Source organism: Euprymna scolopes, chromosome 2 (assembly GCF_053919585.1).
Source record: "Euprymna scolopes isolate OS-2025 chromosome 2, ASM5391958v1, whole genome shotgun sequence".
NCBI classification, from domain to species: domain Eukaryota; kingdom Metazoa; phylum Mollusca; class Cephalopoda; order Sepiida; family Sepiolidae; genus Euprymna; species Euprymna scolopes.
This window is the reverse complement of record NC_136483.1, coordinates 103,293,614-103,319,198: the sequence shown is the minus strand read 5'-3', so window position 1 is coordinate 103,319,198 and position 25,585 is coordinate 103,293,614. Positions and strand designations below refer to the sequence as shown.

Here is a 25,585-nt window from a genome sequence, read left to right as displayed (position 1 = left end):
TTTGGGGTGTGTGGTCGGGGTGGGTAAACGAAGTAAAAAAAAACAACAGAAAAACGAACGTTATGTGAAAAATGACTTTAATAACACTGGTTCAATATTTAAATTTAAAAAATCGAAAAAACCAAAAGACATCTCACACAACGATTCGAACCCAAAACATTTAGATAACGAACCAACGCGCTAACCAACTGAGCTAACGCGACGTACATGAAATTTAGTCAGTTTTTCAACTATTTAAAGTAAATGAGGTCATGATGTCATCTGAAGCATGCGTAGAACCGGTTGTCGTCACGAGAGGACCGTTTTTGTTTACGCCACCTGTCGAAAATTGTTGATTTTGGGGTGAAAAAATGAACGCTTTTGGCCAACTTTTCGATATTTTTCGAGTGAAGGATGGAGCTTCAATATGATACCGAGTTTGTGAATTTTCGTCGTGTCTGTCGAAAGGTTTTAGCGAACACACAAACACACATACAAACATACATACAAACATACATACATACATACGTTTTCGCTTTTATATATATATAGATAACACCTTCGTTGGTTTGTCCCGATTAAATTTGAAATAGCATGTTCGTTGATCTGTTACGCTTAAGTTTTAAATAGCATTTGTGTCAGTCTGTTAGGCTTAATCTCGAAATAGCATTTTCGTCAATCGGTAATACTTTAGTTTGACATGATATTTCTGTTGTTCTGTCATGCTTTAGTTTGAAATAGCATTTACGTTCGATGTATCATGCTTTGTATGAAATAACATTTTCATTGATCTGTCACGCTGAAGTTTGAAATAGCATTATATTTATCGTTCACGTCTTTGTGTATTTTCGTCATTTATTATCAAGCTTTTGTTTGAAATTGATTTTTCGTTGTTTTGCCTTGCTTTAATTCGAAATAGCATTTGAGCTGAGCTGTTACGCTTTAATTTACGATGCTTCTCTATCTCAATCCATCTATATCAATTTCAAGATTGCGAGGTCTTTTTGAATCATAAAAAGGATGTTGGATTTTTTTTATGTTTAATATATTTTATATTTAATGTATTTTTTATATTTCAAGCGGTCCTCTGCTCTTGATCACAAAAAAAAAGCAGTCAAAAAAAAGATCAAGAGCGGAGTACCGCTTGAAATATAAAAAGGACAATATTAAATATAAAAAAAGAACAACAACATCGTTTTTATGCTTCAATAAACCCTCATAACCTTGAAATTACTATTCTAGAAGCATACGTGGACATTTTTTTACATAAGCATCACCACATTATCAAGACCAAGAGGCCACTCAAGGATAAGGGTTAAAGAGTGTACAGTAGAAATTGGACAATATAGTAATCATTAGTAATGAAAATTTGGTAAATTTGATAGCTTATATGGAACGGCTCATCAAGAACTTATTTACGTTAGACTTGAACACAACCATATTGTAGTCAGCCGGAAAGCAGGAAAACGGAAGACAATTCCACAGGCGTGCAGTTCTAAGAAAGAAGCTTTCTTCATGGAATCTACGTTTAGGTTTAGGCACAGATAAAGAGTGGGGGGAATTATTGATAGTGTTTACAGCTAGACGGGCGTTTCTTGTGAAAGTTAGGCGAGGGAGGACCATAGACTGAAGCTCAGTCGAACACTTTCCATGAAAATAACGATACATCAGACAAACTCGCAACATCTCTTCTGTGAGATAGAGGTTGCAGGGAAGAGAAAAGGACATCTCCTACGAGGCTACGAAGTCTATTTTGAACTCTATCAAGGCAGGACAAGTCCTTTCTAGCAGCTCCTGCCCAGATGTTGCAACAGTATTCCATCCTTGGACGTACCTGGCTCTTATATAGATAGAGAATTGCATCAGCAGTGAGATATCTACCGGATCGATAGAAAGATCCCACCATTTTTCCAGCGGCCTTGGCAACAGATTTGATGTACGTGTTCCATTTAAGATCAGGAGTAAAGGTCAAGCCCAGAAGCTTGTCAAAACTTGAGGCCTCCTGAAGACGGGAGCCATTCATTTCAATTGATGCCAGATTTGGATCAGAATGTTGATGATATAAAGAGAGAAGCTTGGTTTTAGATTCATTAAAAGTAACCAGCCACTCCTTTCCCCATTGTACTACGTGCTCAAGATCAGAGGAGAGAGAATTGGAGAGAACTTGGTCGTTTACTGTCTTAGATGTGGTACCATAAATGGTAGTGTCGTCAGCATAAATGTCTACAAATGATATAAGGATGTGATTTGGAAGATCATTAATGTAGATCAGGAAAAGAGTTTAACATTATAATCTCTCTCTCTCTCTCTCTCTCTCTCTCTCTCTCTCTCTCTCTCTCTCTCTCTCTCTCATATATATATGTGTGTGTGTGTGTGTGTGTGTGTGTGTGTGTATGTGTGTATGTGTGTGTGCGTGTCTCTCTCTCTCTCTCTCTCCATCTCATTTTTTTTTAATTTTTGAAATAATTACTATATATATTCGGGACAAGATCAAAGTGTAGTATCTGTTGTTCAGATGCTGCACTTCTATTTCTTGTTCTCTTTCGGTGGATGAGAAATCCTTCACGACTGAGACAATTTTTATTTTTGTACCGTTTCTCCACGTTAAAAAACGACCCTGGTGTCTAACTCTGTCCCGTGGGGAGGCACAGTAAATAGGTACAATATAATACTCACGCCTGACTATTCTGTACTGGAAACTCCTGTAAAATTTTCATTACGGACTTCACTTTTGTATAAGCAATATCTCCTGAAGAGGTATCTAGTTGCTTGTAATTGGCTGACCGGAACATACTCATGAATGTGTAGCAACATATGAAAATTAAAAGTATTTATTGCTCTTCTTCGGTATTGAGCACTCTTGCATGAACCTCGGTAAAACTTCATTGGTTGCTTAACCTCTGAAAAATGTAAACCTGGAATTAGTCTTATTTGTAGTATTCCGAATTTTACTGGGTTTATATAATTCAGTAATCTTTCATATACGAATACATTTTAAGCCAAAAAGAGATGACTTAAACTGTAAGCTACAAAATTATCATATTTCATAATTGAGCATTCATATACTGTTTTAACAACAACCAAGATTTCAAAGAATAGGTTCATAGCAACAAATAGTGTATTTCATAAACTAATACATTATTTGTTGCTATCAACCCATTCTTTGAAGTCTTCGTTTTTGTTAAAACAGTATATATATATATATATATATATATATATATATATATATATATATATATATATATATATATATATATACAGTGGACTCCCAACATACGGGCTACCCGAGTTACGAGGAATTCGAGATACGAGATGGCTTTAGAGTAAAAATCATCTCCTACATACGAGCGAAAATCCAAGTTACGAGTTTCCAGATGAAACCGCTAGGTGGTCAAGTGTGTCGTGTTTCACTACGTCTCCTTAATGATGTCATTTTAATTCTAGATACGAGCTTTGTCTGGGAACGAATTAATTTTGTATGTCGGGGGTCCGGTATATATATATATATATATATATATATATATATATATATATATATATATATATATATATATATATATGAGAGAGAGGGAGAAAGAGATTTGGCTTGACTACTGTCATAAATATGTCTCACCCACCACTTAAATGGCTATAAAGCGTGGCTCGCTGTTTGTTTATTTGTAATAAAGAAGTAGCTCGAGCACTGTAAAAACGGTGGGCGACTGTTTATTTAAATTTGTTGAAATTATTTGCAAGCACCGCTCCCATGGGCCAGTGCGTAGAACTGCCGACTATTAACGCGATGGTTGTAAGTTAAACCCTCGGTTAGGCAAAGGTGCTAATCTAATCGCACGGATGAGTTGTGATACAACGAACCAGTACTGTATGTGGATTATATAAATATATATATATATATATTTCAGAGGAAACATAATTTAATTTAAATACCAAAAAACAAGAAATGGGCAGGTGAAATTAAAATTTTAAAATTTCCTTAAGGCCTTATCGTCTGACCCTCTAAGAGGAAACGTCAGAATGATAAATTAAAAACTAAGAAAACGAATGAGGGAAGAGGGGAATTTTGGTTTCAGTTGGAAGAACAGTGGAAAAAAAAATCTCACTGTTCAGGTGGTTTTAAATCAATGAATATCTCCAACTGATGTTTCAGAATCTTTTGTCTACACAGGCTAGGTCGAGAGTTGTTAATAACTAACGCCTCAATGATATTGAGATGATAGTTCGACCTAGCACTGTATAAAACAGAAAACCACCCATCGGAATATTGATCGGCACACCTATTTATACTCAACAGGTGATTGCCAATGGCGGACTCATGAGCTTGGGAGTGCCCGGATGTTCTCGAAACCTGGTGTAGTCGAATATCCCGAGGGATATGTTGGGATATTCTCATTTCTAATCTTTGGGATGTTTTGCCAACGTAGTCAGCTCCACACTGACAAACGAATTTATAAACAACAGAGTTCTTTTGAATGGTTGGCAAAACATCTTTACGAAAAGAAGAGAAAAAGGTTCGAGTTGTGTAAACTACTCTAAGCATAGTAGCTGGAAAACAACGTTGAGTAGCAGAAGAAATCCTTTCAACAATATGAAGGCCAACAGGACCCAACCATGGTAATTTTAGATAAATGGGACAACGTGATGGACCAATATGTTTACCACTATTAAATGTAGTAATTTTACGTTCAATAGTAGATTTTATTATATTAATGGGATATCCATTATTAAGAAAAATATTTGTAATTCATATTTGAGATATTCATTGATTTAAAACCACCTGAACAGTGAGATTTTTTTTTTCCACTGTTCTTCCAACTGAAACCAAAATTCCCCTCTTCCCTCATTCGTTTTCTTAGTTTTTAATTTATCATTCTGACGTTTCCTCTTAGAGGGTCAGACGATAAGGCCTTAAGGAAATTTTAAAATTTTAATTTCACCTGCCCATTTCTTGTTTTTTGGTATTTAAATTAAATTATGTTTCCTCTGAAATTTCTCCTTCCATTTTGCTGTACCAAAAATTTACTTACATATTTTCGAGGTCGGTACAACTCACAATTTATCAAAACGTTAAACAAAGTTATACGTATTAAAAATAAGTTAATCGTTTTGAAGTGTAGGATGGAATTTCTTAAATCTTGCCGCCTAAATCATGTTGCTCCCGGTTATATCTGCCATCGTATTTCTAAAATTAAATGTAGAAATACATTGGCAGTTCAACGTGTTTTCCTACAAGATGAAATCCTGTTTAATTCTGATACATATAATTCGTTACGTAGTAAACACCTTTTACTTTGGGCCATGGTTTGGAAAGAACTATCTTTCTTTGATAAACTCCGTTTTTCTAGGTTTTTATCCATCGGCGATAATTTTACCCGTATTAAATGTACTTCTTCTTATGATAAATATTTAAAAAAATTAATTACTAAGAAGTTTGGGATTATAACAAATTTGGATAAACATATATTTAATTATTCTTCTCATGTTTTGTCCAATACAGAAGAATTTGTTTTATCTGCTGGCTTACAATTTTGCATTCCTCCCCCTTCTGTTGATAAAATCTCAGTATTTAGTGAAATTGAATTATTGTATACTCAATTAAAACACCATTCGCCTATCTCTACTGATGAATTAACTAGTGTTAAAATTCAGTTGGGCGAATTAGGTCGGAGGTTTTCTGCTATAAATACTAAATCTAGTGATTTTGTTTGGCAGAAAAATCATTTTGAAGCGGCAAAATTAATTAGGTCTAATCCCGACATTTATCTTTCTCGCCCGGATAAAGGATCGGGCGTTGTTATACTTAACAAAACGGATTATATCTCCAAAATGTTACAAATCTTGGACGATAAAAGTAAATTTCTCCGTTTGGGTGATTTAAGCCATGATGATACTTTTCGTATGGAAATAAAAATCCAGAAAAGATTTCTTCAACTTCATAAAAGCGGATTTATTTCTAAGGAGATTTATGATAGAATCCGACCCATCGGTTCTCAAAGGCCTAGAATGTACGGTTTACCCAAGGTCCATAAACCCAACATTCCTTTGCGACCCATTTTATCTATGCTGGGTTCTGCACAACACGAACTTGGTAAATGGTTGGTTGCTCTTCTTAAACCTGTGCTTTCTTTTTATTCGGTCCATTGTATCTCTGATTCTTTTCAATTCGTATCTCAGATACAAAAATTACCTTTATCTAAAAATACCGAGTTCTTGGCTTCCTTTGACATTAATAGTCTTTTTACTAATATACCTTTGGATGAAACCATTGGTATTTGTGCTGACTATCTATACCGTGGCCCCTTAAAATCTCCACAATTTCCTGAACGAATTTTCGTTGAACTGATGGAACTTGCTACTAAATCAGTCTCCTTTAGTTTCAACAACATTATGTACCGTCAAATTGATGGGATATCTATGGGTAGCCCTCTTGGTCCTTCGTTAGCCAACATTTTCGTTGGATTTTTGGAAAACGAATTATTTTCCAAAATTACTAAGCCAGCATTCTACACACGCTACGTTGATGATACTTTTGCATGCTTTCCCTCTCGGAGCGAAGCTGAACAGTTTCTTCGTCTTCTTTGCAACCTGCATCCATCTTTACAATTTACTATGGAGGTTGAAGACTGTAGCTCTCTCCCATTCCTCGACGTTCGTGTTTCTAAAGTTGGTACTACGTTTGAGACCTCTGTTTATAGAAAACCTACATTTACAGGGCTCTATCTTAATTGGTTTTCTTTTGCCCCTCAGTCTAGAAAAATAAACCTCATTAGCGCTCTTACGCATCGTGCACTTATGATTTGTTCACCAAACCGTCTTGATACGGAACTTGGTGAAATTACAAATATTTTTCTTAATAATGGATATCCCATTAATATAATAAAATCTACTATTGAACATAAAATTACTACATTTAATAGTGGTAAACATATTGGTCCATCACGTTGTCCCATTTATCTAAAATTACCATGGTTGGGTCCTGTTGGCCTTCATATTGTTGAAAGGATTTCTTCTGCTACTCAACGTTGTTTTCCAGCTACTATGCTTAGAGTAGTTTACACAACTCGAACCTTTTTCTCTTCTTTTCGTAAAGATGTTTTGCCAACCATTCAAAAGAACTCTGTTGTTTATAAATTCGTTTGTCAGTGTGGAGCTGACTACGTTGGCAAAACATCCCAAAGATTAGAAATGAGAATATCCCAACATATCCCTCGGGATATTCGACTACACCAGGTTTCGAGAACATCCGGGCACTCCCAAGCTCATGAGTCCGCCATTGGCAATCACCTGTTGAGTATAAATAGGTGTGCCGATCAATATTCCGATGGGTGGTTTTCTGTTTTATACAGTGCTAGGTCGAACTATCATCTCAATATCATTGAGGCGTTAGTTATTAACAACTCTCGACCTAGCCTGTGTAGACAAAAGATTCTAAAACATCAGTTGGAGATATTCATTGATTTAAAACCACCTGAACAGTGAGATTTTTTTTTTCCACTGTTCTTCCAACTGAAACCAAAATTCCCCTCTTCCCTCATTCGTTTTCTTAGTTTTTAATTTATCATTCTGACGTTTCCTCTTAGAGGGTCAGACGATAAGGCCTTAAGGAAATTTTAAAATTTTAATTTCACCTGCCCATTTCTTGTTTTTTGGTATTTAAATTAAATTATGTTCCCTCTGAAATTTCTCCTTCCATTTTGCTGTACCAAAAATTTACATATATATATATATATATATATATATATATATATATATATATATATATATATACTAAATACTTTTATTTTAAAAACACTTTAGCATTTCTCTTTCAATGCATCTCCTTAATACGCACCCCATCATTTCCTTTTAATTAAACTTAGCAACCCGACCTCAAAGAAACGAACTGCGTGCGCGCAGATATGCAGTAAATAAACTCGTCATATAAGATCACATTTCTTAAGTCAGAGAGGATTTTTTTTCTGTTCATCTCATACAACATTTAGGGCATTTCGGGTGGTGTCGTTCTTTTAACATATGAAATCGTTGCGTAAAATGTTCAATGTGCAACTGTTCGTAGATCCGTGTAAATGGCTTTACGCATAAAATCGAAACCAGATGAAATATCCGCTACTCGTTCCCAATTTCTCATTAAGTTTTGTTGTTTTTGATGTTTGTTTGCTTGTTTTTGTTTTGTTTTGTTTTTTACTCATGCAAAATGAAACCTATGAACTCCTCGTGTAAAGCATTCACAGCAAGAACGAGGATGTTTCCTAACTGAGCATAAGTAAATATTAGGTTGATGCTAAAATAATGTCGTTTTTTGACGTTCAACTATGTTTATAAAAACGACATTATTTTTGCACCAACCTAATAAGATTTTGCTAAGCCGTCCTCTTAAATAATTAAATCCTTCCCAAGTTCCACCATTACCGATCACCACGCTCCTGTCTCACCGTCTACCTAACACTAATTTGCACTTATATTAAAGTGGCCTCTAGGCCTTAATAAACGGTAACCCCAATTAAAAAAAAACAGGGATGAAAAAATTAAATATACGACATATCAATGCTACCAAAAGCAAGATAAGTTACTCTTCTACCTATTTGGATAAGTTTCTGTTTTAACGTATTTTAAAGCGTTTTCTGATTTGAAATCAGAAATAGTGTCAAGTCTGTTGAATTAAAATGAGAAAAATGGTGGTTTTATTAGAGGAATGTCGACCGTCTATAATCATTAAAGAATCAAAAATCATAAATACAGATAGAACCATATCCGATGAACGTCACCAATCTTAATGTTTTACCAGTATTTTCATTTTCGCTTTTATAACATAACTGTAAAAATACTGGGTACCGTAATATCGAAATTAAATATAAACAACATAATAACACTAGATGTAATAAGACTAAAAAATAACATCATTTGGTTTACGCCACCGTATAATCAGATGCTAAAAACAAACTCATGAAGGAACTCATAAATCTCATCTAAATACACCTCCCGCAACAAATCTCTTGCACAAAATTGTCAACAAAAATAACTTTAAATTGTTCCATAATTGCTGCGAAAACTTTGCGAGTATAATTAAAACTTATAATAATAAAATATTAAATGGAAGCATTGAGGAGAAATAATTATAAAATTGGTATGGAAAATGACCAACGAAACAACATGAAATCTCACAAAGGACAAAAATATAATCATTATGAATAGTAGTGACCAAAACCTAAATAGCAACCACCTGAATAGAAATAAAGATGCTAAGAATGAATTTAAAAAGTTGTCACTGTAGAACTTGCGTGCTCTGTCCACTACAAAATAAATAAATAACCAAAAATATCGTTTACCAAGCCACAATATTTGCTAAATAAACCCGCAATTAGCAAGAAATATTACGTAGTTATGACCTCTCTACAGTTTTAAATCAGATATTACGATCATACAAGTATATTCAATAACAAAAAAGCGCCGAATAAAAACAGCATTAGCAATCCATTACTGGCAGTTCAAAGAAAATTTACACTCGCCGATATTCGAATGGAAAATAGTGCGACAAGCCTGTATGTGTACAAATTTAGACTCGTGTAAATTATGTCTGAATTCGGTAGCTTAAATTTTAAAGATCCCCAAACATTTATTAAACTGCAGAAGTCAAATAGCGGTTTTAGCACAGTCCGTTATCCGTATTCTGCATAAGTATAATAAATTCTAACATTGCAAAAATAATTTTAAAAAATCGTAGCCTCATCCTAACCCTAACCCTAACCCTAACCCTAATCCCAAACATGGCGCCTGCCCACACCCTGATCTACACCATGCTACCATCTATCATTTCTATTTACTACCCACCTTTTCCGATCACCCCGGGTTGGTATCGTTACACAGGGCTTTGTTTTCAGTTGTACAAAGAGAGTCATCACAGATTTTAGTATTGTTTCGTTTTCATTATTTGTTTTTTTCTTCAAAATAATGAAATAACTTCCTTTTCATATATTTAAAAACAAAAAAGTCTTGACCTTCAATTAACTATAGAGTTTATGATACGTTGTTGCTTTAAAGCAGAGATCGGCAACTCATTTGACCCCGCGGGTCGGATCGTGTTATAATGACGCTCTCGGGCCGGACCAAGGTCGGTAATAAAAAATAAGTAAAATTATATAGCCACACCTGTGTCAACTTAAATGTTAGACCATAATTTGAATAAACATCGAGTAATAAGAAAAACAAAAGAAAATCTAAAAAAATTTTTAAATAACAAAAAATTAGGTTCCCCAAAGAAAGTCAAAATACTTCAAAGTGAAAAAAATCAACAGACGTGAAATGGATGAAATTATGATGTGTATGTTTCAGACAGTTACTAAAAAATTGTACCACAAACGAACCAACATACTTACAAGCATATACATTTACGTACGTACATATGCGGTAACGGCCATACATTCATGAGGAATGATACAGAAAGCTGAATAAGACATTATCCCTTTCAAGGTATCCTTGTCACGTGTCGATCCGTTAAATTGACCCTCAATTTGTGTTTTATGTTTATTTGAAACTAGCCTGGGTGCCCAGCGTTACCTGGGTGCCCGGCTGTGCTGAGAAAAAAAAAGTGGTAGTAGGCAGGCAGTCTCGAATCCGTGACGCGAAGGCGGAAAAGAAAGTGAAAGAAAATCTGACATCTTATTATAACTCCATGACGCGAGCGGAAGTTCGGAACGTTAAAATTATACAAAGTCAATCCAACCAATACGATGACTTGCAAAAATGGCTCGCAAAAATCGACCCCTCCTTGTAGAAAATTTCCCGATTGAGGGTGAAGGAATTAATATTTTTAGCCAATTTTTCGATATTTGTCGTCCGAGGCGTTGATCCTCACAATAATACCGTCCTCGTGAAAATCCGTTGTCTCTGTCGAAATTTTTAGCCAGACATACAAACATACATACATTAAACAGGCAGGTGATATGTATATTATAGATGACGATTCGGCTTTGATCGTGTTTTTGTTATCATAGTATTCAAATTCTGCTGACTGAAGCAGAGGAAGATAACAGTAGGCCTTTTGTTGAATTCGAAAGCCTTGCCTCTCATGTTAAAAATAGCTATTTGTAATCAGGCTCGTGGGCCGGTCAGAATTCTTTCGTGAACCGGATCTGGCCAACGGGTCGTAGGTTGCCGACCATTGCTTACAATATATGTTTTGATCTTAATCGTACAGAATGGGAAACTAATTAAAGATGCATTGTTGCATTTCGTTTCAAATTTTGTGTGAACCCGTTACTATCAACTTTGGAATCTAACTACGCCCGAAGATCAGGATTCAACTTGCTGACGAGAGAACATAAAACATGGCATTAATTGCCGAACTATGAATCAATTCTGCATTTGCACTGACAATAACAGAAAAGAAAAATAGCAGTAAACATAAGGAAACTCGATTTAATTGCACGAGGGTAGTAAAAAGAAGTTTTTACAACAGTTTAAAGGCTGCATACTTAAGAAATTCAATCGTAGAAATGGCCGCCTCATAAACGCCACTATTGTCATGGCCGATATCGAGGTGTAGTACGCCGGGTTTTCGAATATATATATATATATATATATATATATATATATATATATATATATATATATATATATATATATATATATATAAAGGAGATTAGAAACAATAGTCTAAAGAGCAGAGTGTATTTTAATTTAATAGTAAAATTACTAGTTTAATTAAAATACAGGGAAAGAAAAAGTGCTCGTTGTAATTTAGATATACAATAAGCTCGATAGGTAAATATCCTAGAGCTAATTTAATATTTAGTAATGTGATTGATAATTTAAAAATCAAATTATAATTAAATTAAAAATCCGTTTCATAAGAAGGAACAACAACAAAATTATTGTCCGTAACTTGATGTCTACCACAATAAAAACACTGTTTTCCGAAACGATCGTACAAATTATTGATTTTGTTGTTGTTCCTTCTTATGAAACGGATTTTTAATTTAATTATAATTTGATTTTTAAATTATTAATCACATTACTATATATATATATATATATATATATATATATATATATATATATATATATATGAACGGTGGATTTCAAGGAAAGTAAGTGAGATAAGTCAGTTTCTCATAAATAACAAGATTTTAAGAATTATTCAACTTCAGTACTTTAAAATCTACGATAAAACTCGATAAGTCGATGAAGTTTGTTTTTACTTGTAATTATTTTTCTACTAATTCACATTACGTAATGTTTGGAATTCATATTAATTTCGACGTGACAAGAAAGTACGTAATTTTTTTTTATACGTATATATTGACTAACCTATCCAAGGTTAAAGCTCGGTGATTTGTAGCATATAACACATATAACAACATGACATACATAAAGAGATAACGTCAAGCTATATTCCAGTTCTCAACATTTTATTCATCTTTCTGTTTATTCTTTATAACAAAGCTTTTGGGACATTAGTACGGACAGTTTCGTTCACAGAAGAACATCCATCGTTTATGTGTCAATCCCGGATCTTCAGAACCAAAATGTTCTCCTTCTTAAAACATATATAGCAAGGTAGCAAACGAAAACCACAAAAGCAAACAACTAGTATTAATTGTATCTTCCCTAGAGAAAAAGCATGGATAACGTTATCCAGAGCAACTATCGTCTTTTTTTTCTGGCTGTATCCTAAAGCTTATAATCAACATAATAAAATAAAAAATATGTACTCTACAAAATTAAAAACTTCTCTAGAAAACAAAAAACACTATTTACGTAACGCTAAGCCGAACAAACATATAAGTGTTGTTGTCCAGACAGGTAACTAAGGTAGACACGGACACAGATATAGATTAGAAAAGAGTATTTGTATTGAGAACAAAGCAAAGCAGAGAACAACAGTCGTAGCACTTTACGCATCACCACAAGAGCCGGAACCTCTCACTCTATTTATACGAAAAATATTAACTACACAACAACTTATTTCCGACGTCTTACATATCTTATATCAAACACCAATGCTATTTAATGCCATATCATTTCGTACAGTCAATATTAATGTTGGAGTCGCCCTTCCATGGGATTAATGGATTATCTCATGACGTAACTTCCGGTAACCAGACGTACGGAGCCGGTTGTGTGCAAACGCCTGCTGTTGAGGAATGGTATTCCCAACCGGTCTTTGCCTGTAATATATGTGAATACATGTTTCGTCCCTTTCGTTTATTACCATTTAACCCCATAACAATTAACAACTAACATTAAATCATTCACAAAAATAATTGTACACGCCGATTAAAATCCCACAAGCACTAAATATATAAAAACGACCTATCATAAATAAAATACCTTAATTATGAATATATATATATATATATATACAAAATAATAAAATAAAAGAACAAATACACTCATATACATAATTCAACAGCAAACGCAAATACACCTCTTTTTTATTAACAATTAGTACAAACCTGATTTTGTACAGCATGTAGTGTGTGCGTCAGACAAGAAGAATAAATCAAGCAAAAATAGTAGCTGCGTTTACTTATAAGCTGACAATCTCATGAGGTAATGAGACTTCATAGAACTTTATATGCATGTGAAAGGCAGACTGTTTCAATAAAGCGCTTGTTGATCAAAGAGGGGGAATTCTTTTGGCAGAAGGGAGTTTTGTCAGCTGTGTATTTAATTCTGAGACCAGGAATTGTGAGAAGGAGGAGAATCAGTTGTGTATTGTATGTTGATACTGAGGATTGTGAAGATGAAGTTTACAGAAATTGTTGGAAAACTGCAGAATATTATACAGTATTTTCTTTCTTTCTTTTTTTTTTCTCTCATCACGCCAAAACTACATAGAAATTAATAAGAAGTAAAAAAAAAAAAGACGATGAAAACTTAACGCAAAAAAAAAAACAAATCAACTCCTGAAGATGATCGCGAAAATCGAAAGCGTCTGAGATGGCCAATAAAAGAATACTCGGAGCTATAGTCCACGAATTATCACTGAGGATCCGGAAACTTGCTCGCCAAATCAATATATTCTGTAGTCTTCAATGAGATTTGTATCAATAACTTGCTGCTGATATATATATATATTAAATCCCCGAAACAGTGTTTCATGGTAAACAACTGACGATCCCTTGAAAAATAAAAAAAAAATTGGTATTATAGTAAATTCGAGAGAGTTGATGCAGTGATTGCAGGTGATTAAATGACTTACTAAGTGTTTTTTTTTTTTTTTTAACGAATGATAAAAAGTAATTTTTTGTGTAGTTTCAAATGTTAAAAAAAACTTCAAAGACTATATATATATATATATATATATATATATATATATATGTCTGAGGGAGTGGCATTCCCCTGACAAGACGTTGCGATCATGTATGTATGTATGCATGTATGTAAAGATATGTATGTGTATCGTTGTTATTACATACTACGTTACCCAGCATAATATCATGAAATTTCCATGGTGCGATTAATGAAGCTGCATTCTATTGGCAGCAGCATCGGCGGAGAGGGGACTCAACATAAGCACTTTAAACTGGTCCTGTATGTAGGCCATGATTCTGCTGACACAATTCAAATAATAACTAATTGCATGTATAAATATATACAACTTATGAAGAACACAGTAATTTGCTGCTCGGTGATAGTAATAACGCTGCAGTTGAGAAATTAGTTAATTTTCTATTTGGGGCCAATTGTGAAAAGGGCTTAATACAGTCGAAATAAGTCATTTATGGCATTTACTTTGTTGTCGTGCTATCCATACCCACCCTTCTTTGAAGCATATCAAATGCTTATTAGATTCGATATAAAACTTTATACCGGCCTTCTGTGACAAGTTGTTTTCTACACCAATGCTTCTGAACCTTTTTGGTTGGGCCCCTTCATTGTGATCCAAGTGTAAGTCATTTATCACCCTTTGCGTGTCACTGTAAATCCGCTCTTCATATTTAAGTGAAATACTATGGCGTCAAAATATTAATTTCAATTATAAATCATGTCATAAATATTTCATCTCAATGAAAACTCTAATTCCCCACGAGATCAGAATTAGACGCAATCTATTGCTTTTTTGTGTTGAGGATATCCAGCTCTCAGAAAGGGGTAGTCTGAATTTGGAACAAAAAAAATGTCCCGTCTGAAATATTTCTCCTTCACTAACTGCTAACAGAACAGATGTCACACTTTGATCTCAGTCTGAATGCCAAGGAATTGGTTAAATTCATTTATTCGCCCAAATGAAAAACTTTATTAGCAAAGACGCAAATTACAACGAAATGTAAGTATTGTAGTGTGTCCACCCTACGGATAATAATGACCCCTTCCACTTATTAAAAAATCCGGCAGAATATGTCTCTCGGCGTTAGCACACAGTTATGTTCTAATCTTGCACGTGTGGCAGTCGAACTGACGTATACTCATACTCTTCATTTTTTTTTATATTTGCTTTTCAGTATACTTTGTTTCTACTAAATAACAAGTTGTCTTTCTTCCGGACTTTTACGGGACCACAACGGTAAGAGATACAGAAAATTAACAATCACAAAAAGATAAGACAATTTGAAAGACATTTAAAAATTCTTATTCAGTAATTTATGTAACTTATTATTAGTTAATATTAACCAGTTTTACTACGTCTTTTAGATTCAACAGTTTGGCATTTGTGCAATTTACATTTCGAAAACAATATTTTTGTTTTTAGTTTTGAAGAATTTCACTCGGAATAAGGGGAGACAAACAAAGTAACACATACCAATAATGACTGTTCAAAATTATAACTTTTAATGTTTATTTTGATTTATTACGAAAGTTTAATTTTGTAAAAAGCCTGTATTTTTTTTTTTTTAAATATGCATTTTAATACATTGATAACTTTCATTCATTTTAAAATTTTCTTTTCTAGGAGATACTAGTCAGTAAAATTTTTTTTTCTTTTCAAAAAAAGTTAATTGAATCACAAAAACAAAAAAAAATGCCCATTGTAATTTATTTTGAAATTCTAATTATTTTACAAAAAAATAAAAAATAAAAACATTATTTTAATTCAATAAATGCGCAGATAATTAATGTTTTATTTTGTGTTATTATTTTAATTTAGTATGTTTGTTTTGCTTTTACTAATAAGTTACGCGAAACTTTAACAACTTATCTCCCCTTGTTCCGATTCTTCAAAAATATAAACAAAGCAATTGTCCTCAATACCTAAAATGCACAAATTCTAACTTGTCATACTGTTTTTTTTTTGTTTGTTTTTTTTATTGGGTGATCATTTATCAAGATTAAGGGCCACTCTATGATAACGATTAATAAGACAGAATGATTGTCAGCTGAAAGATGAGGGATATTATGCGAGTACTACCATTAACCAATGGTATGAACTGTATTCAATTACTTATAGAGTCGTTTCTGACAATAATCATGGTATCGTATGAATCCGGAGATTCTATTGCTGGCATTGGTTTTCATGATATTTTTGTAGTCAGAATTTATTTTTAGAAAGACATCGGGTACTTACGGAATGGGCCATGAGAAAGTTGCCAACATCTTAAGTGAAAGTGATTTTTGTGGAACGAATCGGATTCGAACTTGGAACACCCATGTCGTCAGTCCGTGCCATTAATCACTTGACCACCTACCGATTATGATAATAATTTGTACAGATTGGATTTGAAAATAATCATAGTGTAACCGGCAGGGAAGTTTTGTCCATAGAAATTTCATTTTGTTTGTTTGCTTTTTTGTTTAATTTTCTGTGTCCCACACGTAAGTCCCTTTAAAAAGAATTAGGCCTCATGGATCCCGAAAATAGTTTATGCCCTCTCAAGGTGGCCACATGGCTCCCGTTGAGAAGCCTAATTTCTACGCAACGATACATTTGATACAATCTGAATAATTGAGGCAAAACAAAATAACAAAACAAAAACAAAAAAACAGCAGATTGTGATGTCGGCGCACGGGGGTCGAGAGTGTGGGAAGCTCTCGTTGGGATGTATTGTCATGTTACAGATGAGAGTACGTGTTAAATTACGCGCCATTATTGACAGAACGACGAAACTGAGCATGCTTTGTGTGACGAGTCATCGAGGGTCATCTAAATGGCGAGAGGTTTGGTGGCATGTTTGGCGGTGAAATTGTAATGGTAACCTGCTTTCATTTTTTATTCTTTTTTTTTCTTCTTTATAATTACAAGTCGACATAAAAACACCTACAAATATCAGTTTGGCATGCAATAGAAGAGAAAGAGGGGGTAGAAACGCCAAACGATATGTATAGTTTTGTGGATAGGGATACAAGGGAGAGGAAAGAAAGAAATACTGATTATAGTTTAGAAAATTAAAAGAAGTTTGCATAAAGTTATTGGCTATTTAATTTAACCTCAAAGTATGTGGGTGTTATAATTATGTGTGTGTGTATGTGTGTGTGTATGTGTGTGTGTGTGTGTATTCTGTTTATCTTCGATTAATCGATTTGGTGCGGACTCTAAGGGGCTTTTCTTGACAGTAAATGCCTATCCATGTTAATGAAATCGCATGTCTAGGAACGAATTTATAGTTTTAACATGAATAAATTGTATATTAACTCTTGCAATCCCGCAATCCTTTATTCATTTGTTTTCAAAACATAACCTCACATGAACACACACACACACACACACACACACACACACTATATATATATATATATATATACATATACATATATATATATATATATATATAGATAGATAGATAGATAATATTATATATATATAATATTATATGTATATTTTATATATAATATTATATGTATATTTTATATATAATATTATATGTATATCTACAATATATAATATTATATGTATAATATTATATATATAATATTATATGTATAGATTATATATATAATATTATATGTATAGATTATATATATAATATTATATGTATAGATTATATATATAATATTATATGTATATGTTACATATATAATAGTATATGTATATATTATATATATATTATATTTATATTATATATATAATATTATATGTAAATATTATATATGTATAATATTATATGCATATATTATACATATAATATTATATGTATATATTATATGATATTATATGAATATTATATATATAATATTATATGTATATATTATATATATAATAATATATGTATATACTAGCGGGGGTACCCGGCGTTGCCCGAGTGTTTGTTTCCGGGACGGGGGGAGTTTTAAAAAATGTTATGGTAGGTAAGTAGGAAGGATCAAACCCGGAGTCATGAGTAAAAGTAGGAAAATAAAGTGTGAAAAAAAAACATCTGCAACGTTAACAGTTCGGCCACCAAGAAAAGTCCATTCCAGTTGTTTAGGAAAAAAAAAAAAAAAAAAAACGACTACGGTAGGTCGGCGCGAACGTGAAAATATAATGTGAATTGTCCAGCACGCTAACCACTACGCCACAGAGCACTGCAGCTTAGTTTAGTGATTTAAAATAACTTCACATGAGAAAACTACGAAGCCAAACCGGTCTTCTCTTCTCAACTGTTCCTTGTGAACGATCCCCAAACGGTGTTAAGTGGTGGCAGGGGGAGGAGGAATTTATTAAAGAGAAAATATTTAACCACTTCCATTGATCTTAACCGATTTTGGCCGTGATTTCTCAGCAGAAAAAGTATAGAAATCTAAGATTATCGAGGAATTTGAGAAATAATAAGCCTATAACACACCTCAGATATTGTTCTGCCGTTTGTGCATATTATATTTGCATGAAATATCTTGATTTTTAATCCTATTAAGGTCAAAATCAACGTGAAAAAATGAGTTCATTTTATTTATATAGAGATTATATATATATAATATTATATGCATATATTATATATATAATATTATATGCATATATTATATACAAAATATTATATGCATATATTATATATATAATATTATATGTATATATTATATATATAATATTATATGTATATATTATATATATAATATTATATACATATATTATATATATAATATTATTTGTATATATTATATATATATATAATATTATATGTGTATATTATATATATAATATTATATGTATATATTATATATATAATATTATATTTATTAATTATATATAATATTATACGTATATACTATATATATTGTATATAATATTATATGTATATACTATATATATAATATTATACGTATATATTATATATAATATTATACGTATATATTATATATATATAATATTATATGTATATATTATAAATATAATATTATACGTATTTATATATATAATATAATATTATATATGTATTATATAATATTATATGTATATATTTTATATATAATATTATACGTATATATATTATATAATATTATATGTATATATTATATATATTATATTATATTATATGCATATATTATATATATTATATAATATTATATGTATATTTTATATATATATTATACAATATTACATGTACATATTATATATATTATACAATATTATATGTATATATTATTTATATTATACTATATTATATGTATACATTATCTATATTATATAATATTATATGTATACATTATATATATCATATAATATTATATATTATATATACATTATAAAATTATATATGTATAATATATATATATATATATATATATATATATATATATATATATACTGTTATTTTTTAAATGTTTATGTTGTTCATTATTTTATGTTTATTACGCATGTTTTGTGTATGTTTGTGCTCTCTTCTAGTATTATTTTGGGAAATTATTTTATTCTTAAAATATTTTGTAATTTTGGAAAAGCTTACATTTTAATTCTGACAGAATACTATAAAATGAGAGTTAAATGGTCTTATCAAAAATTTAAGGACTATGCATCTTATGTTGTAATTTTCCATTTTCTATTTTTTTTTTTAACCCCCATTAAATGTTTTCCATCCGTCCTTCTTTTTACGATAGATACAAAAAAAAACTCGGTCTTAGGGCATTATAAATTTTGTACCCCCTCCCCCCCCCCGCAAAAAAGTAAAGATATATATATTCAAGCAGACATTATTAAAAGCAACGGAGATACTTTGTCTTTCGATTTTTTTTTCGGTTTTTCGTATAATCTTTTCTATGAAAATCGAAAATATTTGTGAAAGTTCTATCAGGAGCGCTTTTGATTCTTCGGCCGTTGATGAGGTGAAAATGAGTATGAGCGAAATATATATATATATATATATATATATATATATATATATATATATATATATATATATATAATATTATTAAATATATATATATATAATATTATTAAATATATATATATATAATATTATTAAATATATATATATATAATATTATTAAATATATATATATATAATATTATTAAATATATATATATATATAATATTATTAAATATATATATATAATATTATTAAATATATATATATATAATATTATTAAATATATATATATATAATATTATTAAATATATATATATATAATATTATTAAATATATATATATAATTATATTAAATATATATATATATATATAATTATATTATATATATATATAATTATATTAAATATATATATAATTATATTAAATATATATATATAATTATATTAAATATATATATATATATAATTATATTAAATATATATATGTATAATTATATTAAATATATATATATATAATTATATTAAATATATATATACTATTATACTAAATATATATATATATATATATATAATTATATTAAATATATATATATAATTATATTAAATATATATATATAATTGTATTAAATATATATATATATAATTATATTAAATATATATATATATAATTATATTAAATATATATATATATAATTATATTAAATATATATATATATATAATTATATTAAATATATATATATATAATTATATTAAATATATATATATATAATTATATTAAATATATATATAATTATATTATATATATATAATTATATCAAATATATATATATAAGTAAATAATTATAATTATATATATATATATATATATATATATATATATATATATATATATATATATATATATATATAAAAAGTAAAAGATGGTTACACTTTCGACCCTGATGAGGCTATGTATTAGCGAAATATAGGACTTACAAAAAAAAGCAATAAACAATGATTTTATCATTGTGTTCGAAACTTCAAATTTTCAAAAATTTCTCAATTAAATTATACATATATATATATATATATATATATATATATATATATATATATATATATATATATATATATATATATATTAACAGCTATATGTCTGTCTGTCGGCCTGTCTTTTTCCATATTTTCAAACGCTTTCTCCACTGAATCTTAAAGTCGCAGAGCGACGCTAGGGGCGTCAAATGATAGGATTTTTTAGGAGCCGTTTGTTTATTAGTATTTAGCCTGTTTACGTTGTTTTAAGGGTTTAAAAATGGGCTAAAATGGAAAAATCGTTAACCATTTTGTACATTCAACTTGATTTATTTTGAATGTTTTACAGTTTACATGTATATTACGTCATTAGCTTTAAATGCTACAGCTTCGGTTTCGATGTCAGCTGATGAAATCTAAATACATACATATATATATATATATATATATATATATATATATATATATATATATATATATATATATATAAACTTTTGAAATTACAACTCTATAATAATATACAGGAAATTTGGACAAATTACGATATCATATTTAAGCGTATTTTAGTCTCGGGCAAAGTCAGGTCACCCCCTCCCCACTAGTATATATATATATATATATATATATATATATATATATATATATATATATATATATATATATCCACATAAATGTTATATGCACGTAGTGTTTGATTTAGCTAGCTAACCAATCAGATCCGGTCGCCATCTTGATCGTAATCTATGCACACGTGGTTACTCACACAATATGGCATCAGAAGTAGGATAAAAATGGCGCGACACTACACGCCGAAACACTTAAAATTATAAATACCATGTGAATCGAAAGAAAAAAGAAAACAACGAGTAATACAGAACGACAAAATGAGAAAAGAAAAACAAAATCACCTAGTTGGAACAGTTTAACTGGGACCAACCTGAACAATGGGCAAAATGGATTAAAATATTTTTAAGATATTGAACGGCATCTTAATTAGACACCCAACCAGAAAGCAACTAGATAGACTCGTTATGGGGTATAAAGCGGAGGATATACTAGACACTTTCAGCCTATCACCAGATTACAAACATTCAACACGGTCAAAGAAAGATTCAACAGACAATTTAACACTACCATGAACGCAGTATGCAAAAGAGCTAGATTTAACAGCCGATCTCAACACTTCATTTGTAAAACTAAAAATTCTTGAAAAAAAAAACTGCGAGTTTTAACACCTACACAATAACCTCATTGGAGATTGCATAATTATCGGATGTTAGGACATTCAGTTATCCGAAACCATACATATGATCTCGGACCTTACCCTGGAAATTGCCATAACGTGTGCATGAGACCGTGAATAAAGAAAATCGTTTATCGAGGTCGCCGGAAAGCTTATCCGAAATGCATCGCGCCAAAAACAACATGTCCACTCAATAGGTAACGGAAATAAAATGAACTGGAGACAGTATACCACAAACTCCAAGGGACATTTCCCCTGTCCCCGCAGATGCAACAAGAATACTGCCTGTGAGAATCCATACCAATGCGCTAAACAAAAATATACCTCTCGAGCGCAACAACTAGAGGCGGGGGTGTCTAAAATGCGGAAAAAACAAACGCCACCCAAGACAAGCATGTCTTACTACGACAGCCACCTGTTACAACTGAGGAGCCGTGGGACACTTCAGTTAATGCTGCAAAGTAAAGAATGCACGTGTAAAGAATGTACAGGGTGGAACGATAAAATTGTCGCCCTAAATAAAACAACATTATAGCTTTATTTTAAAACTTTTATTGAAAAAAATCAATTCAGGTAACTTGATTATGTAGTAGAGCTGACATCTATTCAATGTAGCCGCCTTCAGCCTCAATCACCGCTTCGATACAGGTCCGGAATTGAGAGCATGCCTTTTCCACAAACGCCGGCGGGAGTTTGGCGAATACTCGGCAGATGGCGGCGATCAGGCTGACTTTAGTGTTGTGAGAGGTTATATTAGTAATGTTCGACGTATGACCAAACGAAATAGTCCAGCGGGTTCAGATCACGGAAGGAGGGGACCGTGAGACAAGAGTACACGTGAGTCGTAGCACTCCTTCTGAAGCCAAGCCTTGTTGGCCGCGGCGAGTCCTGCTGCCACGCCCAGGGTCTGCCAGCGGCCATCTGATTGAATCAGGGGATCATCACATTCTTCAGCACATCCAGGTACACTTTGGTCTTGACTTTCAAGTAGACTTCGAAGATGTGAGGTAGCTTAATGTGGCCCTCACTTCAAACCACACCAAAGATCATAACCGTGGCCAGAAACTTTGTTTTCATCACCCTGGGTATATTCCTGTTATTTGTAGCAATCCAGCGATGCATTTTGAGGGTGCTGGCAATGGTCCTGTTGTCATAACTTGGATCAGTAAAGAGCATGAGTTGTACAGCGGCACATCTCCGATCTTGTTCGTTGAACTTTTTCAGGGATTTACACATAACTGACCAACTAGTAGATGATCTGCAACAAAAAAGAAAACTGATTTTAATCAACCGGAACTGAAATCAAGTCGTCTTTCCTAAGGCGATAATTTTATCGTTCCATCCTGTACAAGAATGTGACATACGACACCAACGGCGAACAGAATGCCTTCCTAAGTGTCATGTCAATAGACTAGATGACTAAAAACAGACTCTGGAAAGCTATTCTAAATGTCAACTGGAATCCTCTGAAGTTCATGTCAGACTCCGGCACTAACGTTACAGCAATCCTCGAACACCTATACAGGAAAATGAAAGGCATAGCATGCCTTAAAACTGGCAACGAATACTTTCACGAATACTGCATGTTACATGAAAAACAACCGTAAGAGTCGCCGACTACAACAAACAGACATAACAAGTAATATTTATCATTCCCAACCTAGAAGAACCGTTGCTGGGTAGACCAGTCATTTAAGCCCTGACTCCAGTTGCAGTATACCCGAGTTTACATAACATCAAGCATAACCCGCAACAAGTCTACGACCCAATACGTGAAATGTCCGAATAGTCCTCTGGTCTAGGCAGATTTGAAGGAGAATACGATATCCCTCTAAAACCAGACGCAGAGCCTTATTCCATCTCAGTGCTGCACTGTATTCCACTACTTCTAATAAAAGAAACACAGGCAGAACTACATAGGATGAAGGAAATTGGAGGTCATCAGTAAAATAGAGAAGCACACTGAATGATGCTCACCCATGGTTATGGTCCATAAACAAAACGGGAAGGTTAGAATATGTGTCGACTTCACCCAACTGAACAAAAGTGTAAAATGTGAGCTACACATGTCATCAACGGTTGACCACCTATTGACCCAACTGAGCGAAGTAAAAATAATGAGCAAATTGGATGCTAACAGTTGGTATTGGCAAATCCCACTTACAAAAGACTCTCGCGCACTGACTATCTTCACCAGCCCGTTTGGGAGATACCAATTTAATTGACTCCCCTTTGGGATCTCATCAACCAGTGAGGTCTACCAAAAACGCATGTAACAGATACTAGCCAACATAAACGGCGTCATATGCACGCAAGATGACGTGCTGGTGTACATCAGAAATCAATGTTAGCATGATACCCAACTGAGGGTTACACTCAAAAGAATTAAAATAGCGGGCATCACACTTAACCCTAAAAAATATGAGAGATCAAAATTAAAACTGAAATTCCTGGAGCACATCCTCAGCGTTGAAGGTCTACGACAACATCCAGAAAGAGTCTCTGGTGTTGCAAATTTCCTTAAACCAACAAACACATTTGAAACACCCCGATTCCTGGGGATGGTCAACTAGATGGGCAAATTTATCTGAAACTAGCAGGGTGGGGATGTCCGTCTTTTCCCGGTCGTTAAATACGCTTAAATATGATATTTTAATGCGTCCAGATTTCGTATATATTAGCATAAAATCGTGATTTCAAAAGTGAAAAAAAAGTATATAGGTGCCATCAGCTAGAATCGAAACCGAAACTGTAGCATTCAAAGGTGGTGACGTTATCACTGTAGAAAGTGACACGCATATTAATTGATTAAAATTAAAAATAAACTAAGATCAATGTACAAAATGTCTAACGATTTATTTTCAATTTGGACCCATTTTTGACTCCTTAAAAATATTTTAACCGGCTAAAGACCCATAAAAGAACGTTTGAAAAAAGAATCATTTGAGGCCCCTAGCGCCGCTCTTCGACTTTTAGTTTCGGAGGAGATAGAGTTTGAAAATATGGAGACGGACAGGCACACATATAGCCTTTTATATATTAGATTTGGCAGAGATGAAAAAGAAAACCTACGCGAACCAGTGAGCCAAAAATCAAAACGGCTCCATCTAGGAAGCGACACAAAGCAATCAATTCAGTGTAACCAAGTCAGCGCTGTGCAACACCTGTGCTGTCATTATACAGCCCGGAGAGAAGAAT

General features: G+C 32.2%; 1 protein-coding gene and 1 long non-coding RNA gene across 3 annotated transcripts in view; one reads left to right on the top strand and one right to left on the bottom strand.

Annotated features, from left to right (window-relative positions):
• Positions 1-10,482, bottom strand: part of LOC145293724 (uncharacterized) — a 51,102-nt gene extending 40,620 nt beyond the window's left edge. The window contains exon 1 of the long non-coding RNA XR_013869755.1: positions 10,350-10,482. This is a non-coding gene — a long non-coding RNA (uncharacterized LOC145293724). The remainder of the gene's footprint in view (positions 1-10,349) is intronic.
• LOC145293703 (ubiquitin-associated and SH3 domain-containing protein B-like) overlaps positions 1-25,585 on the top strand; it is a 425,494-nt gene that overhangs the window by 164,545 nt on the left and 235,364 nt on the right. The gene's annotated exons all lie outside the window — the stretch shown is intronic.